Raw genomic sequence first — 19623 nt, 5'->3', positions numbered from 1 at the left:
TTATTGAGCTTTTTTTTTTTTTTTTTTTTTTTTTTTTTTTTTCTGAAGGGTTATAACTTCAATGTACTTCAAAACTGACAATTCAGACTATCAGTTAAATTTATGTTCTCTCTCACCATTTCTGTAAGATTTTAGTGGCAATCTTGTGACTAATTATTATAATTTAATTATAATTAATTGTTTGCCTCTGTCTGCCTCTGGCTTTGTTAAGGAGATATTTCTGTATGAATGAAACAGCATACATTACCTTCTGTAGCATGCATTACAATATTTGTTACATAATTTGATTAAATTTATATGTTGATACCTGTGATTTGATTATTAGCAAGAGAGCCACAAGTTCCTTAAGAGATGAAATAAATGGTGCTAACAAAATAAATTAAATTATTTTATTATATTTTTTGATTCTTGCTTCCATCTTGGGTGCAGGGGAAAGCAGCATGACAATTTCTTTTTCAGTTGCACAATCAAGCTGACAGCTATAACTATAGTGAAAGTGCATCTTAGAAAGTTGTTTCTGAAAATAACAAGACCACTTATCAGCATTTTCAGCAAGAAGTGCCTTAAGTTCATCCAGGACTTTTAAGAGAAATTATTGGTTTCTACTTTTTCCAATCTTGTTTTCTTAAACATTTACTGTAAATATTTTATTAATTGAATGTCCACCACACAGATACCGTGGGAACTGGTCATCCCTAAAAGGGATGTGCCCCAGAATTGTTTGGTGCATATTAAAACCTTGATTTAACTATTCAGATTTTTCTTAAACCTGATGGTAAGTGACTAATCACAGAATTTCACTTTTCTGAACATTTGTAGCTTATTCTAACCAGAAAAATAAATAAATACATAAATAAAACAAAAAACTACCCTTACCCCTGTAGTCTTCCCCACAATAACACTCAACAAGCTAATATTCTATTTTTTTCATGTCTTTTTAACTTTACTGGCATTAGTAAGAGAAGTCCTTCTGTCAATGCCTCCAAAAATACTTTGGGTGAACTCACTGCCAGCTCAACACAGAAGTGGTTAGCATTTGGCACAAGAGAATACCTATTTTTTTGTTAGAGTTTTCCCAAAACTAGATCTGGAGCCAGACTGTAAGTCAGCAGGCAAGGGTTAATTTGTCTTCTTGCTTTGCTAATTCTGGGGAGCAAGAAAGAGAGTAACTGATTATTCCTAAATGGGACCATGTAAATAGGACCAATAATGTCTAATAATAACAACCAAAACAAAAACACCACACCAAACTAAACAAATCAAATGTACAGGTTATGTTTATTTTAGTTTCAAACCTTTGAATGCCATTTTCTGCGACTTAATTGTCAGTTATAGCAACATGCAAAGCACAATTCATGTTATCCTGATTTTCATTAATGCCCATAATAAATTATTACTCTGACGAATTGCAGCTGTTTTCTCCCAGGAAGAAAGGGTTGGGGGAGAGGTAGAAAAAAGGATGGGAAGTAGTATACCACAGAACAGTGGAAGATCTCTTTTTACTCTCAGTAATGATAAAATTTATGCTTTAATGCTTGCAGGCAGGCTGTTTTGAAAAGGCCATGACATCTTTTGAATCTGTTCAAAATGACATGTTTTGAATCTATTCAAAATACTGAAACAGTTACGTGTATGCAAGACATTTTCATGTATTCATAACATGACATTGAAATGAAATTATCAGATCTCCTGATTTCTCTCTAAGAACAAATTCCTATGTATGCTATGATTTCCCTAACAGTGCCATTTCATGATTGCAAGCTCTAGTCACCTCAATTTGCTTTGAACTTCTTTTCTTCTCTCTGGTAGGAATCATAGTTTTACGTTCACTTTAAACATGCGCTAGGCATATGTTAATGACACACAAGTAAAAAGAGAAAAGAAATCTGAGACTGTACCTGTAACAGCCTCAACCTTAACAGGGTCAGGTTCATTTGCATGCATTGTTAAATTTTAGCTCAGCAGAAGGATACCAATGTTTTAAGAAACCTATGGGCTCTGGGCTCTACTTTTTAATGAACTCAAGAAATTTCTTTTGGAATTAGTTAAATTTGCCTTTGTTGCCTTGAGGTCAACACCTACATGCACACACTGCTGCTAGTGCTCTCAGAGGAAAGAGTGCTGATATAGATAATGGCAAATCTTCCCAGCCCCCCACCCTCTTCTTGTGTTCTGTACCCAAAACTTGTGCCAAATCATTCTGCAGAGATGTCTTATTTCACAGTTTATTGTACTTATTGTACAACTTATTGTTGTACTTATTGTACAACAAATAAATTGTACTATGTTGTACTTATTTCACACTTATTTGTTGTTCATGTTCATATTTCATAGTTTCCACATCATCTGGATATGACTCTAAATCTTTCACAAAGGAATCAGAAATTGTGGAGTGAGTGATGGAGAGGAATGGAAAACAAAGTTAGGCACCTGTACTTCCCCAAGGAAACCAAAGAAGGAACCTCCACTTCCCTAAAGAGCCCTGCAACCTCTTGCTGTGCACCTGCGACTGCCACTGAAGCCTGTCATTATCTCCCATTGTCTGCACCTGCATTCATCTTAAGATCTCAAAAGCTGCTCTTGGAGTGAAGGAGCAGTGCTGCTCTTTGGAATGAAGAGTGCTCCTGGGCAATTCTTCTTCACAGGCAGCTGTGTAACCCAGCTTTCCAGTTAAGCGCAGAAATGCTGAGTTTCCCTGTGATCTAAAGGGATTTACAGTCCAAGACTGTGAGCTAAGTTAGGGTGCTGTGGAAAGGAAGTGATTGTAGAGCAGCAGATGAAGGGAAGAAAATGAGGTAACTTAAATAAGGAAAATACAGACAATGACATAGGCAAAGCAGAGACGCTTAACGCCTTCTTTGCCTCTGTCTTCAATGCCGATGATGGGCTTCGGGACCCTGGGTGCCCTGAGCTGGAGGACCGGGACGGTGGGGATGACAAACTCCCAACTGACCCTGAACGTGTGCGGGATTTGCTACTCCACCTGGATCCCTACAAGTCCATGGGTCCGGATGGGATTCATCCCCGGGTGCTGAAAGAGCTGGCGGACGTCATCGCGGAACCTCTCTCAATTATTTTTCAACGATCCTGGGAATTTGGAGAGGTCCCGGTAGACTGGAAGCTGGCAAATGTTGTGCCGATTTTCAAGAAGGGTCAGAAAGAAGACCCTAGCAATTACAGGCCTGTCAGTCTCACGTCAGTGCCTGGTAAAATCATGGAGAAGTTGGTTCTCGAACTTATTGAGGCGCACCTGGGGGACAAAGCAGTCATTGGTCCCACCCAGCATGGGTTTGTGAAGGGTAGGTCCTGCCTAACTAACCTGATTTCCTTTTATGATAAGATCACCCGTATGGTGGACCAAGGGAAACCAGCTGATGTGAGTTTTTTGGACTTCAGCAAGGCTTTTGACACGGTTTCCCATAGGATCCTACTGGACAAAATGTCCACCATACAGCTAAATAAAAACATCATACGATGGGTGAGCAATTGGCTAACGGGCAGGGCCCAAAGGGTTATGGTAAATGGGGCTGCGTCAGGCTGGCGGGCGGTCACCAGTGGGGTCCCTCAAGGCTCCATTTTAGGGCCGGTACTTTTCAATATTTTTATAAACGATCTGGATGTAGGAATAGAATGTATTTTGAGCAAGTTTGCTGATGACACCAAACTTGGAGGAGTTGTGGACTCGAATGAGGGCGTAAAGGCCTTGCAGAGGGATCTGGATAGGTTGGAGAGCTGGGCGATCACCAACCGCATAAAGTTCAATAAGAGCAAGTGCCGGGTCCTGCACCTGGGACGGGGAAACCCTGGCTGCATGTACAGACTGGGCGATGAGACGCTGGAGAGCAGCCTAGAAGAGAGGGATCTGGGGGTCGTGGTAGACAGCAAGTTGAATATGAGCCAGCAGTGTGCCCTGGCAGCCAGGAGGGCCAATCGTGTCCTGGGGTGCATCAAGCATGGCATCGCTAGTAGGTCAAGGGAGGTGATTGGCCCACTCTACTCTGCGCTGGTGCGGCCTCACCTCGAGTACTGTGTGCAGTTCTGGGCACCACAGTATAAAAAGGACATGAAACTGTTGGAGAGTGTCCAGAGGAGGGCTACGAAGATGGTGAAAGGCCTGGAGGGGAAGACGTACGAGGAACGGCTGAGGTCACTGGGCCTGTTCAGCCTGGAGAAGAGGAGGCTGAGGGGAGACCTCATCACAGTCTACAACTTCCTCGTAAGGGGGTGTCGAGAGGCAGGAGACCTTTTCTCCATTAACACCAGTGACAGAACCCGCGGGAACGGGGTTAAGCTGAGGCAGGGGAAATTTAGGCTTGACATCAAGAGGGGGTTCTTCACAGAGAGGGTGGTTGCACACTGGAACAGGCTCCCCAGGGAAGTGGTCACTGCACCGAGCCTGTCTGAATTTAAGAAGAGATTGGACTGTGCACTTAGTCACATGGTCTGAACTTTTGGGTAGACCTGTGCGGTGTCAAGAGTTGGACTTGATGATCCTTAAGGGTCCCTTCCAACTCAGGATATTCTATCATTCTATGATTCTATGCATTGCCTGTGCTGTTTTTATGTAGTTATTTTTTTTTTTATGTAGTGCTGTAGATCAATGCACTCCTGGAATAATAGAGTTATCACTGATTGCCAATAATACATCATAATAAGAGAGGTGTGCTTCCTGTCATTTGATTTTCCTTAGACTACCAAAAAAGCCTAGGAATTAGATCTTCAAAGGTATCATGTGATAGCACACTCACTTTTTCCAATACAGCAAAAAAAGATCAATTTGCTTTCTGATGAAAGTGAATGCAGCAGCAGTACCTGATTCTGTATAACCTTCCATTAAATACTGTTGAATGGATACATTTTCTCTGTGAGTTTTATCTCTTTCTTCTGAGTGATGGATTCTGACACATGTTCTCAAACTGAACCCTGACTACTCTGTCCTAATATTATTTACCAAATTGTGACTACTTCCACATTTTACTGCAGTGCATTATTTTTTCTTGCAAACAGAAAGAAGGGGGGAAAAAAAAAAAAAGAAAAGAAAAAGAAAAAAAAAAAGAAATAAAATTTCATTTAGAAAATAATAATAAAAAAAAAATAGGGTAGCTTCTTGTCAATGCTACTGAGCTCACAATACTGCAGGCTAAAACCAAGAAAACTGTCTTATGATATACAGAAAGATTACTTTATGACTCTATAATTCTATTCCATAATAATATGTGGAATTATAGAATCATACAATGGTCTGGGTTGAAACAGACCTTTAAAGATCATCTAGTCCAATCCCCTGCCATAGGCAAGGACATCTTTCACTAGATCAGGTTGCCCAAAGTCCCATCCAACATGAGCTGGAATGCTCTCAGGGAGTTATTCAGAACTTCTCTGGGCAACCTGGAATCACTGGAATGTGCCTCAACACAATCATAGTGAAGAGGTTCTTCCTTATATCTAGTGTCTCCTCTCAATTTAATTTTTTAATTAAAAAAAATAAATTAAATATTTATTATATATATATATATATTTTAATTTTAATTAAAAATCTCCTCTCTTTTAATTTAAAAACATTATCCCTTGTCCTATCACTACATGCCCTTTAAAAATTTCTCTCTCCATCTCTCTTATGAGACCCTTTCAAATATTGCAAGGCTGCCATAAAGTCTTCACGGAGCCTTCTCTTCTCCAGGCTGAGCAACTCCAGTTCTGCCTGTCTTCATGGAAGAGGTGCTCCAGCCCCCTGATCATCCTCATGTCCCTCCTCTGTACCTCTATACCTCTGTACCTCTATGTCTTTCTTATGCTGGGGACCCCAGAGGTGGATGCAGTACTTCAGGCTGTGTCTCACAAGAGCAGAGTAGAGGGGGGCAAACACCTTCCTCCACCATTTGCCAAACTTCTTTTGATGCACCCTGGGATCCTACTGGCTTTCTGGGCTGCAAGTAGGTATTACTGGTTCATGTCCAATAACCCCAAATCCTTCTCTGTAGGGCTGTTCTCAATGAGTTCTTCCCCCACTCTATACCTCTATCCTCTATAATTCCACATATTATTATGGAGTAGAATTATAAGGTCATAAAGTAATATTTCTATATATCATAAGACAGTTTTCTTGGTTTTAGCCTGTTTCACTCTAATTTTGAATGAAAATAAAAAGATAAAATAATAAAAATTTCTAGAAGTTCCTTTCTCTTACAGCAATAATTTTCAATTATTTTGCTTTCCTTCCCTTTGCTTGGTTCTGACTCAGCACCCACCATCCCACCATCTAAACAGAAATTCTTCTAGGGACTTTACATTGCTACCTTTCAGGGGAGAACACACAAAGAGAAAGGCAGCTGGCACAGGCTTGTAGGCCTCATCAACAAATAGCACTTGAAAATCCAGCCCAGGAGGTTTTACACTTTCCCCTTTGGCTGCCTGATTCCTGTCTGACAGAAAAAGATCAAGTGAAACTGTGTATTTTCTTTGTCTTCTTTAGAGCAGTCTGGTCCAGAGGGAAATTATTGTCTTATGTTTGTGAACAGGAAAAGTGGTTAACATAAGACCCTTTAGTTATGGGGTCACCACAGGGAATTTTGACACAAGCTTCTTTCAGGGTATAATCAGCTGAAAGGATATCTACCTTAGTGTTTCTTCATGGCTACTAACACAAAAAATACTAATTTCTTCACATACTAATACAGGTAAGATAAATACTACATTTGTGATATAATAATCTTTCAGAACACAAGCAGCTTGGTATGTTTCAGTTCAGTTCATATGTGTCATGTATTCCCTGAAGTAGTCCATGCTGGTAACAACCTTTTAAGCCTTCTATCTTTGCTCTGTGTAGAAATGGAAGAGAGAATGCATGCCTTTGTGTAGGCTAACTTTAAACGACCCAAACTATGTTATTAGCAGTCCCAAATAAACTTATTTAATTCCTGGGAAACTTTTCCTTTCACTCAGCCTCTGTATGCAGAATTTAATGTTTTTTGTATATATTCAGATCTGTCAAAAAACACAAGCATAAATTCTGCTCAAAAGCATAGTCATTTCAAGGCACATTATTCGATTACTTAAGGAATTTTGGTAGCAAGATGAAACCGATGTTCGAAAGTAAAGAGCTGGAGTTTTTGTTTGCTTTGAGCATTTGGAATTTAGTCACCTTGTTTTTTAAAGGAAATTCCAACATTTTCTTGAAATTTTTCTCGTGTTTTCCATTTTTCCTCTCTTCACCCAAAGAAAAGGTCATAAATCAAAACAACAAAAAAAAAATGGAGTACAGTGGCATAGTGTAGGAAAGTTTTAACAAAAAGATGGAATGATAATGGTTGGAATATGACTAGCATACACTAGGATTAATATGGTAGAAAACTTCAGACGTGATGGAGCCAAGCTGTCCTCCTCTGTGGCATGATGTATAACAAGAGTCAGCAGACCAGAATGAGAGATTCAGATTGGACACTAAGATAAATGACGTCACTTAGAAAGGCAGTGTATAGCATATCTATAGACACTCCGTCCATGGAGAATTTCACATTTTAGAATGTCAAGCTCTCATAACCTGATCCACAGATCCTGATGTTAATGATACTCCTGACTCCAGAGGTTTTTTACAACCAGCATTGCTATGAGTCCACTTCAACATGTCATGGAAAATACTGTAGAAAATCAAGAATTTATAGATTATATGGGGATTTCTTTCAAACCCTAAAATAAATAAATAAATAAATACAAACAACTTTTGAGCACAGATACACAAACAAGAATAATAATTTGCTCACATCTTATTTTGTAATGATGTATGATGAAAACTTGATAAATATTGTGCAATAGAGAATGAAATAAGAAAAATGCAATGATACGGGCTACAGTTACTAAACAAAAGTATTCTTTTTTTTTTATTATTCTTTTATTTCCTTTAAAAACACAGGCCTCCTTACCCTCTAAGAGATATTTGCCACATGAGTGGTTTGTTGCACTGGATACAAATGCAACCCATCTGGAGAAAATATCTCAGGGAACCAGCTGTTGAACCAGCAAGAAGGCTTTCTTTGGGCCTCTCTGTTCTGGCTGAGAAAATAGTAAGTCCCTTTAATTAGTATTCTGCTAAATAGAGTTTGGATTCCCGTCCTGCTGTTGTATACAAGATGAAAAGGTACCCTCCATCCTTTCCACATCCCCAGGACACTACTTCACTGGATATAATAATTGCTAGAATGCATCTGTAATGACTACAGCTGGGCAACATTTTCCTAACAAACTAGAAATAATTTTCAAAGCTTTCAGCAATCTCGATCCAAATTCTGGCTGCATTTCAGCAAACCTGAGTCCATATTCTGGGCATAATCCTATGCCAGGTTTTGGCTGAAGCTTTTCCAGGAATGCCTTTGCCAGGAAGGGTTTTTCAATGTCATCTGGAAGTCACACTAGACAGCTGATTTTGTGGTTACAAAGACTTAGGAAAGCCAAATTTGGGAGTTTCAGACTAGATATATATTTTTTAGTCCTTTCAGAACAGAGATAAGATCCAAAACCCCTGAGTATGAGCCTACAGAACATAAACCAAGAGTAACAATAAAGTGTCCTTAAAACCATCTGGCACAGAAATCCTCTGTTTTACATAGATTCAGCTGCATTTTATTTGCTTGTATGTAATTAGGATTTATTTTTTAAAAGGACTGTTACAGGTAACTTTTTGCTTTTGCTTGTCTTTTCACGATAAATAAGTTTAAGCCCACAAATTCAAGACTATCCCCTGAGACAAGTTCAGTTAGCTATGAAGTGGAGGAGAAAACTCAAAGTGGAACAGAATGGTCCCTTTGCCTGACATGTCTCCTTCGATTTTCTTGCTTTACTTAGTTATCTGTACACAGCTGTCTAGGAAGCTGTAAACAAGCCTTAGATAGCCCTGCAGCCATAATACAGTTTCAGCCCTTCTTTCTTCAAAATATGCATTAGAGATATAAATGTATATGCGTGTGTATATATGGGGGGGAGAGAGAGAGATTGAGAGAGGGGAGGAAAGACATGGACATTAATGAGGACTCAAGTCTCTTTAACAATAGAACAGAATATGGAGTTGGAATAAAACCAAACAAAACCAAACAAGTGAAAACTCTAAATTTTTCTTAAAGTTATTCAGCTGTTATATCAGCTGTGCAGGTGATGTGCATTCAGATATTTCAGCTGAATTAGCTAATAAATTCACAGAAATACAAGAAGCTTGGAAAATTTTATGGACAATTTCCAACTTAGATTTGGTATCAATCTTTTGGCATTTGACCTTTACAATTACTTCCTTGGTAAGGTTAATTTTCAATCCTTCTAAACAACAGAATGAATACCCTAAACGAAATAAATAAATAAAGTCCAAAATATGTATAGGATAGCAGATCAATGAGTGGTAAGCTCTGTGAGTCTGGAGGAAAAAAAAAACATGCCAGTCAAAGTGAATTATTTTTCTTGAGTGAATGAAATTTAAAATAAAACAGAGACCATGCCGGTATTGTACTACAGCACTTGCTATAACATCACAGGAAATTTCATTCAAATCATTTTGGTAACAAAAATTGTCGGATAGAGCAGAAATAAGCTGTGTTTTCCATGGAATATGATAGCACAGCAGAAAGTTGGTGAGATAAGTCCAGCACAGGAGTCAACTGTAGGCTCCGTCTTGTCAACCTCCCTAGGAGTGACCTGACAAAAGAAGGTAAGAAGCATGTAGAAGATATCTGAGGTGACGGATGCTACTAGCACCCATAGATTCTAACAGAAAGGATCACTCAGCAACTCTATTCTGACAAAAATAAATAAATAAATAAATAATAATAATAATAATCTGCTATGAAAGTGCAAGTCAATATGCTGCTGTAGCACTTGGAAACATGACTCCACATTGGGAATGATAGTGTTAATCTTAGCACTGCTGCAGATTTTAGGTATGACAGTGGGCCAGGACTCAACTTGTTTGAATGTCTTTTTTTTTTCTCCAGCTGTTGTATATTCAAAGAATGCAGAATGCAGAATAATGTTATTGTTCATAACAGGAAAGATTCCCATTCCGCATTTGCATAGCATATAGGATACCAGGACATGATCTGGTCCAAAGCTTCTGTCAACTCTTGTCATGCAAATAAAAATGGAATTCAAAAGCATGACACCAATTCAAATGGTCAAAATTTACTTACAGCTGCTCTAGCAAGAGGTTGGATTACTGTGTGGTTGAACAACCACCATATGCTCCATGAATGAATATCCACAGTTCACCTCCACCTTCCCTGCATAGAGTTAATCATTTGTAAATCTACATTTATTCAACGTTCATCCAAATAAGGTACAGAAAAACGGATTTTGCCTACTTAAGAAAAATACATTTCAGTCTTTCCCACGTATTTGCAATTGTTTGACAAGAATCAGAAAAAAAATTCCAAGAGGGGTGGACTACTTAGGAAAAAAAATAAATATATATATATATATGTATATATATATATCAGTGCTAGAATGCTAACACTAACAGGAAATTGTGGAAATAATATTAAATTTCAAGTTTTGTTGCATTCTCTTTCACTGAAAGTTGAATTACTTTACTTTTCATGCAGGGGGAGAGCTGAGTTGCCAGAAATTCATTATTAAGTTCAATAAGTATATTACTTTATGGTAAATTGTTCATCTTGACTTACATCTCTGACAAAGAATCTCCCTAGACCATCTTTTTATTGACTACTGTCATCAACATGATTCAAGACTCAGAAGATATTTGAGCTTGGTCTGTACCCCAGATAGACTCTTAGCCAATAACTTCCATGAAATCATAAAACAGCAGACACACTTAGAAATAAGTGCAACGGTAAACAGCATGATACCATTTAAAGAAATAACATTTACAGAATAGCACGGACTCCTTGAGCCCAAAGCAGAATAAATAGAGGCAGCACATCTATTAGCTGCAAATGAATAAAACAGTATTTATAAAATGGGTAATTTGGATTTGATTAATGTTTATAAATGTGTTTATATAAGAATTGGATATTAACCTATAGCTTTAAAAGGTTTAATTAGCCTTGGAATATTGTCTCAGTGTACAATGAAAAATAACTAATTCACAAAGGAAAATGCAAAGGAAATCTGCAAGCCCAAATAAGGTCAATTAATTAAGCAATTTACATAAATTTAAATGGTTATTTTCAGGGCAATTTTGACATTTTGCACTTCCTATTCCCATCACACCAGCAAAAATACTTTTCTGTCACCCTATTTATATGATACATCAATCATCTCATGGGATCACACCAGAGCAGCACACACTGTATAACAGCTTCTACACACAAGCTTTCTGAACCATGCAGAATCTAGCATCCCATTTCCAGCTGTACTATCTTATCACCAGCAGATGCATTTACAGGCTGTTATAGCTTCATTCTTACCTCCAAATGGAGAAAAGAATATGAAATATGACTTCATCTCCATTACATTTTTACACTCTGAATACCAAACAGATGGTAACAATTACAGATGGGAGGATATTTCTCACACAAGATGCCAAATGCTGCGTAACTCACCAATTGAAATCTGGAACAAGTCACTTAATGCATTTAGTTTATCCAGATCTGAGCTGGTGAAAAAGGGGAGAGAAATTTGGCCTAAGAGTTACATACTACTCTGGGAATACTACAGCAGAAAACTCCTCCTAATACAGCTGCGTCCACACTGTGTTTTTTCTTTTTTTTTCTTTTTTTTTTTTTTTTCTTTTCCTTTTTCCCTATTATCTTTAGAACCAACACAACAAATTCAGTAACTCAGATTTAAGAGTGAAAGTAGCTTTCTCAAGAGTGGAGGTCCTTTTGTGGCAATTCCTGCGAATAAATATTTTCAGACTAGTGCCTAGCAGGAGTAAAAGGTGATTCCTCAATCTGCATTGCTCTGTACTGGTTGGACTGTGTCAATGTACCAGACTGAAGCCATGATTCAAGAGCTTATGGAGTGCAGAGAGTGCTGCTTCCCAGCATCACTGAAATTTCAGATCCCTGGTGTGTCAACATCTCAGGACAGGCTGAAACACTGAAACAGGCTCTTCTCTCCTTTGGTCTTCAAATCCACAACCTCTTGTAAAAAAATGTATTTCTTTAGTTCATGTCTGCTTTGATGAGAATAATATGGGAGCTTTATCCAAGGCTGCAAAATAAACTTAATCCCACTGTATAGCAAAAACTTTTATTTTACTATAACACAATATTGCACCTACTCTGACACATTTCTTTACAACATGGACAGTTCTACTGAAAACAGTAATTTCCTAAGACCTTCTTTTTTGCAACCTGTTTAGTATAGTTATAAGTGATATTTTCACTGCATTATTTCTTCATCAATATAGCATTTCCTTCATTTATATAGTAATTCCTAGACTATGTTGTCAACTGATAAATAAACTTTGCTTGACTGAAGCCAATTAAATAAATCTGAGTTATATCAGTAGAAAACCGGGCTTTTGCGTATGATATATTTCAAGAGTTATCATGGAATTGAAAGTGTGAAATAAAGTATAGTCTTCTAAAATTAAAAGAAACACTGTTTTTGGCTTAATTAATTATGCATCACTCAAGAATATTTGAGATTTTAAGTAAGATGTGTCTCAAAGTTGACCTTAACTTGAAAATTTTGAAATATGAACCGTGCAAATATCATAGAGGAGATAAGCAGATTCCTTTCTCCAACTCACTGTTTTTCTTCTGTTATATATAACTGCAAAATTCTTGCAAACATCATAGACAGGAAGCTTCCCTTCATGTAGTCCCTCGCTAGTCCATTTTGTCTTCCTTCTGCTGCTAAGTACCAGTAAGTTACTAAGTCTGTTGTGTATATTGTTCCAATTGTTAAAAAAATGGCAATAGCAGAAGTTACTTACCCAACTTTTATACTGCTGGTTTCTCTATAGAGACTGCTTTTCAGCACCCACAGTTTTTCCATCTGTCTCAGGCTCAGCCTAGTCATGTAGAAAGCAGCACTTCCAAAGATCTTAAAAGAAAAGATACATTAAGAAAAGAAGAAGTGATTAAGACAACTAACAGCTGGTAAAACGTCAGAGAAAATCTATGAGAACAGGAGACATTATTTTCCTAGATTTCATCTGTTCTCCCACAGTACTTCCGGGGTTAACCATGTTTTGGTTATAACAGCCCAGCAAAACTTTTCATCACAACATGGGTCACTGAAATCAGAATTTCCTCATCTTTAAAACCTTGTTATCATGCAGAAATCCTCAGGACCCAGCTGAAATTTCTAGTGATCAACTTGAAAAAATTAAACTCCTTTCGGAATTTTCATCATTTTTCAGTTAAACTTTTCACAGGGGGTGCAGTAATCTTGTTGAATTCAGCACTTCCTCATACTTTGGTTTAGAGATTGAAGCATTACATTTTTGATGTAAGGGTGTTTGTTCTAGTCTTTCCCAACCTCTTCCATGAGAAACTTGGAAAACTTGGAAGATCTTATTTTCTTCCTGTTGGAGGAAAATAAAATAAAATAAAATAAAATAAAATAAAATAAAATAAAATAAAATAAAATAAAATAAAATAAAATAAAATAAAATAAAATAAAATAAAATAAAGTTTTACAAAATGGGAACACCATGACCTTGCCAGCTGTAATTCAGTGCACAATCTAATCTGAGGCATTTAAAACTGCAATATCTGTTATAAAGTTTATGACCCTCTGGGAATTACTCCTTGTCTCCTGAAAGGAAACAAAGTTGAAAGGAATGGCTGGTGAGCTCAAATTTGTCTGCACTGTGAAGAGAATTTCAGTCCAAGCTTTCTTTTTGAGGATGAAGGCAACACTTTATCTGTTTCACTCTGTGCAGCAAAAATAGCTGGCATGCTATGATAAAGGACTGAAATTTAAAGGATATATGGTCTTTCTAGTGAAGTTAGTCAGAAAGAACTGTTTAAACAATTCTAAGATATCTTGCCTGCATCTTTGGCCATTCTTATGCCCTTAAAACTCATGCTAGTCATTTATTCAAGTGTGGAAGATCAATATGCCACAGCATCTTGCAATATATGAGCTGTATTCTGGCACAAATGGCTTAAATATCATGCAGACCTCTCTACAAAAGCAAACACAACATCCATGCTGTGTTGTGACAGAATATAGAGTCCACATTTCCCTAGGCACATTGCCTCCATGCTATTTGCTCTCCTTCCATATTCTCTCCTCTCCCAGAATAACTGGAATCAACATGCCACACTAGTATTTTTCAGAAATAGGTGCCATGCTTGCAAAGTACAATTCTTGCTCCTGGGCATGTAACGGCTGCTCTGTGTCCAGGTTATGAATTTAATAAACCTGACTGTTACCAAAGGTGAGATACACTGTGTTTGCTTATGCTGGAAAGTACATTAGCTCATTCCTAAGAAATGATGGGCAGATACAGGTCCAGGTGAGACTGGGTTAGGGATATAGAAATTTATATAGAATTTGGCAAAAGTGATTTTGGTCTGCAAAGGGTTTAAATATCCATACTACCAAGTCTTCCTTCAAATTCTCTGCAGACTTTCCAGATACGTCTTAACCAATAAATCAGAGTCAAGGCAGAAGTCTGAACACTGTCCTGAGATTGTCACTACAGATTAATTATTAGCACAGTCCCTGGCATTTTTTATTTTCTCCCCAAGCTAGCTAATATTCTTTCAGGCAATGCTCAGGTATGTTTGGAGATTTTTCTCAATAGTTTTCAGGGATAAGGCTACTCTATTTTGAAAGGGAAGAGAACTGACTATATGAACATGAATGGAGAAATGCCACTTGCCTTCAGATTGAGAGAGCAAATCCTTTCCCATATGATCTTATACAAATATATCCCCAGTGTAGTGAGGAAGACATAGACTGGCTGCTTGAGAGTGTTGGAGGACTGTGTGGGTGCTAGGCACACAAACCTGGTACTAACTTACCCATTCTGGCGTTTGGGAAGGTTCAAACAATGAACCGTGCCCAAAAGTGCCAGTAGTTTTTTGTTGTTGTAGTTGTTGTTGCGTTGAGAGGATTCACTCCAAAATAAAACTCAAGAGTGAATTATTTTTATTCAGTTGAGAGGATCAGTTGGTCCCAGACATGGGACTGCACTGGTGAGATTTAGCAGTAAAGGCTCCTCAGATTCTCAGTCTCTATAATTTTTTTCCACTGCTTTCAAAAAAGAATCAAGGAAAATGAACTCAGAGAAAATCAGCCAAGCCATTTTGTGAGAAGGTGACAGGGATTACTCTTGGCCTTCCCCCATAAAAAGTGAGATGGGATTTGGGAAAGACATGAAGCCTTCTAAACCCAGAGATAAGCCCGTAAGAAAATCGGGAGCCCTGGGCCAAACACAGATAATGAAAATGGGGGGGTGGTCAGCAGTATAAAACAGAACAGGAGAGTTTACCAGTAATCCTACCTAACTCCACCAGATTATCTCTAGCCGAGTCATTGCTCAAATGAAATTGAAGCTGACTACATTTACTGAGGGCTTCATCCAGTGTCCTTTTTCTCACAAAGCTTCATATACAGCTGAGAGAAACTGATGAAATTTTCTATAAAAAATAAGACTGACTCTTTCTTACTTTCTTGTTAAAACTCTTTGATAAAGGGAGTCTTCAAGGGTGATTCAATACTTTAACCTGAACAGTAGCTAGGCATAAAATGGATGCTATTGGACAAACAGTTTCTGGGTAAGTGTTCAGAAGTAATAGAATAGCATCCAAATGCAGTCACAAGGAAAAGAAATGCTGAGGTAAGTGAGTTTAGGATGACTTACGAGTGAATTTCTGGGTTTTCAGCAAGATTAGGAAGTTTTATAAAGGTCTCCATGAACATAAAATGTTTTCATCTAGTTATAACACAGATAAGAGAAACAAGTGTTGGGAGGAGAAGAAAGATACATTTCTTAATTAGATGATTTTTTTTTTTTTTCACAATGAAAATAGAGCTAGTTTTACTTGGGGGCTATTATGTTAATAGTGCAAGGATAAAATACTACCTTGTATATTAATTTTCTTGTGATTAAACCACCCCAATTATAAAAAATTACACTAGATGACCTCTAAAATATGAAAACAAGCATTCTTTACTGACATTTTCTAAGTCTCAGCTTTGGCAAACAGACTCATCAGCCTCAAGTGCTACACCAGCCATCTCCTCATGCCTTAATCATTTCAATCTCTGTTTGAATTGTAAGCCTGAGAGCAACTGAATGCCTCCTGCCTGGTGGCAGCCCAACTGACTTGGTGAAGTCTGAGAGAAGACAAGAAGCTGTTTAAGCCTGTGAGCTCAAATTAAATGGCTGACAGTTAAACCTGCTAACACTGCTCCTTAGAAAAGTACACAAAGTTTTTGCTTAGTACCTAGATGTGACAGATTCTTACAGATTTGCTCTGTCCTTGGAAAGCAAAGACAACAAAACAAAACAATAACAACAACAACAGCAACAAAGAAACAACAATACACAATAACTTTTCTAAGTGCTTAGTTTGCTCAGATACTAGTTTTTCTTGTTTATTAAAGAATCTTCACAGACTTTTCATAAGGGGCATTTATTAGCATCCTTTGCATCACTGAACAGTGAGATTTACCGAGTTATTTGGCAAGGCCCATTAACAAATAGTTTTGATGAATTTAAACAGCTATGGGATAAGAATTAATATTTTGACCTTGGGACTTTCAGAGTCAGAGATGATGGTTTTGTTTTTAATAGTTTTGATAAGCTTTTCTTCCTTTATTTTTATTTTGTTTTCACTTACATTTTGAGCACATGTAAAGTTTTAGTTTCTAAGGCTTAAGTTTTATTGGTTTATTTATTTGAAATAGGAGACTATCTTATTTATCTTCAGGTCAGTAATGATTATAGAGAAAATCTCTCCTATTCAAGCATCTATTTACAAAATTGTTCTTATCCTTCTCTCATAGTACTACAGTTGGACACTTACAGAGAAGTGACACTGGCCTAAAGGGACCTGTAATCTCACCAGAAGAGTGGGTTTTATGCTCACATGTAACACAAAACTGTTAATTATATCTATCCTAGTGCTGAACTGTAAATACTGATGATAGCTGGAAAGTCTTAATCTGCAGAGTGGGAAACTGCATACTGTCCCTTGGCTGTACATTCTCTGGGTGAAAGTGTACACTGCACTTACAGAAACCACAAAAAGAGTGACAGCAACCTATTGGAGACCCAGGAACAGGTTTTCCACTGTGCCATCAAAATTTAAACCAGGGTAGTTCCTTTTCATTTTATGCCACAGAGCCAATTTGGAGCCTATGAAATCCCCATCAAAGTTAATAAAAGCAATCCGTCTGCAGCATTTGTTTGTCATTCACTACTTATTGTCACTTTTTTGGGTGTAACCCACAAGGTAAGATTAGATGTCACTGCTTGTAAGTTAAAGGTCATTCTGATTTCTTCAGTATTGTGTATTTGTTGGGATTCATCTACTGGATTTTCTGGCTTTTTTATTTGTTGTTCAGCTGTAGCATAACCTATTGAAACACTTAGCTGAGAAACTGCTGATGGCATTCCTTGGCTTCCAAGTTCTGCTGTCATTGTTAACTTTCAGATCAACTGGCCTGTCAGGCAATTAGCTGAGCTAGGCTTTAAATCTTAACAGATATCCTTAAATGCAATGTGTTTTCTAGCATTAATTTAATCTTGTTTTTATAGGAGGTTAAGGTACACAGACTCAATTTAAGATCTACTTCCATAGATAAATATTTTAAGTGTTCATAGGATCCTTGCAAAGTTTCTGATGAACTCGTGTAGGAACTGAAGTCATGAGACGTGTGTGATGTTTAGAGGTTATTTTTCACAGTTTAATGCTGGAGATAATCTCACTAGATTTTTAAGGAAGGCATAAGAAGCAGTCTGAAAAGAAGAATGTCATAACCACTCACTCTTGCATCAGCCTTCTCTAACACTTGGTAGTGTTGAAGCCTCATAAATAAAAAAAGGATGACATTCTGACTACTCCAGTTTAATGGTTATCTTGGTAAGTCACACACTTAAAGGCATGTTTTCCTTTTGTAAACAAAACTACAGAGCCCATTTCAGTGTCTTTATTTTTCCTCTCAGAATGGAAGATTTCATGATTTTTACATAACACTCATTCTGAAGAATTATTCAGATTCACTGAAGGTAAAAATGAAAGGGAAAAAGAAATAGGAAGAAAAAGAAAGATGATGTGAGCATGGCCACATGTACACACAATTTTATTTGTTTGAACCTGAAACAGCAACAGTACTCCTGCGTTAAAACTACAAGAGATTTATCTAGGTTATCTGCCATGAGCAGTCATTACATCATCAAAGTTATATTGCATATCTGCAGTACTTTCTAATTCAACATTGCCTAAACATCATTGCATATCCATAACACTTTCACCTTCTGCATGTTACATTTGCGGTTTATCAAGGAAATGTTTAGGTGGCAAACCTCAAATCAAAAAAAATAAAAATAAAAATAAAAATAAAAATCTCAAGGATACTCTTTGCAAGATGAAGACTGCACGGCAATTAGAGTCTAATTTTCCCCACTGTTTGCAATACATTTTTTTATCAGTGCTTCAGAAGGTTATAAGCAATATTTTTTTAATTACTGAAATGTTCAAAACATTCCCAAAGCATATTAGGTTTCCTTCTTCCATTCACAACTGTAATGTATTTCAGAGCCACTTTCACATTCCCTTTGACATATTTGACAGTGGACTGATATCATATTGCTGTCTTTTTCCGCCCTCCTCATCTCTTGATTAAAAATAGCATAGCATTAAATAGATAAGATGAGATATGCTTTATTCCAAGAAAATAAATCTTCTACCATGGATGGGCAAATTTATTTAATTAATAAAAGAAAAAAAAATCATTTATATTACAATCAGAGATGCTCTTTAACATTCATTAGAAACAAAACCATATTCAGAAGACATCAGAAAAGACTAAAAAATGGGAATAGAGCTTGTAAATATTTTTTAAACTGTCTTATTTAAATACCTTTACTTTATTTTAATACCTTTATTTTCTCATACCTGAACTTACCTGTGTAAATTACACAAGATCAGTAATGAAGTTTTTTTAATAACAAATGCAACAAGGGTTTCAATCTAATATTAAATATTGACAGGGTTTCAATCTAATATTAAAATCAATTAAGAAAGGTTATATGGAAAATAATATGGAAAATAATACTTTTTTTTTACTTTTTTATTTTTTAAACACACTGTTATATGTTATTGGCAAAAAAAATAAATAAATAAAAAAATAAAAGAGGTTTGAGGTTCATATTTTCTTCATGTATGAAACAGAAAAGGCAAAATACAGGTTAAGCAGAGGTTTAAGGTCTTTTTATTCAGATCAACAAACCAACATAACTAACTTGGTACTTCATCAGAAATATTCATGAGCATGGTGGAGCGACACATGGACAAAATGTGATTTTCTCAGTATTTCTAAGCACAGGCAGAAATAAACATGAAATGCTAGCTCCTTAGAGCCATTTTTTTCCATAAAATACATGAAAGATGTGATCAGATGAAAAATCATTTGCGGGGGAAAGTGTATATGTGTATGGGTTGTTTTTCAAAATGAATAGTCCATATGCAAGGACATTGACATAAAATTGGG

Source organism: Aythya fuligula, chromosome 2 (genome assembly GCF_009819795.1).
Source record: "Aythya fuligula isolate bAytFul2 chromosome 2, bAytFul2.pri, whole genome shotgun sequence".
Taxonomy (NCBI): Eukaryota; Metazoa; Chordata; class Aves; order Anseriformes; family Anatidae; genus Aythya; species Aythya fuligula.
This window is presented reverse-complemented; position numbering follows the sequence as displayed.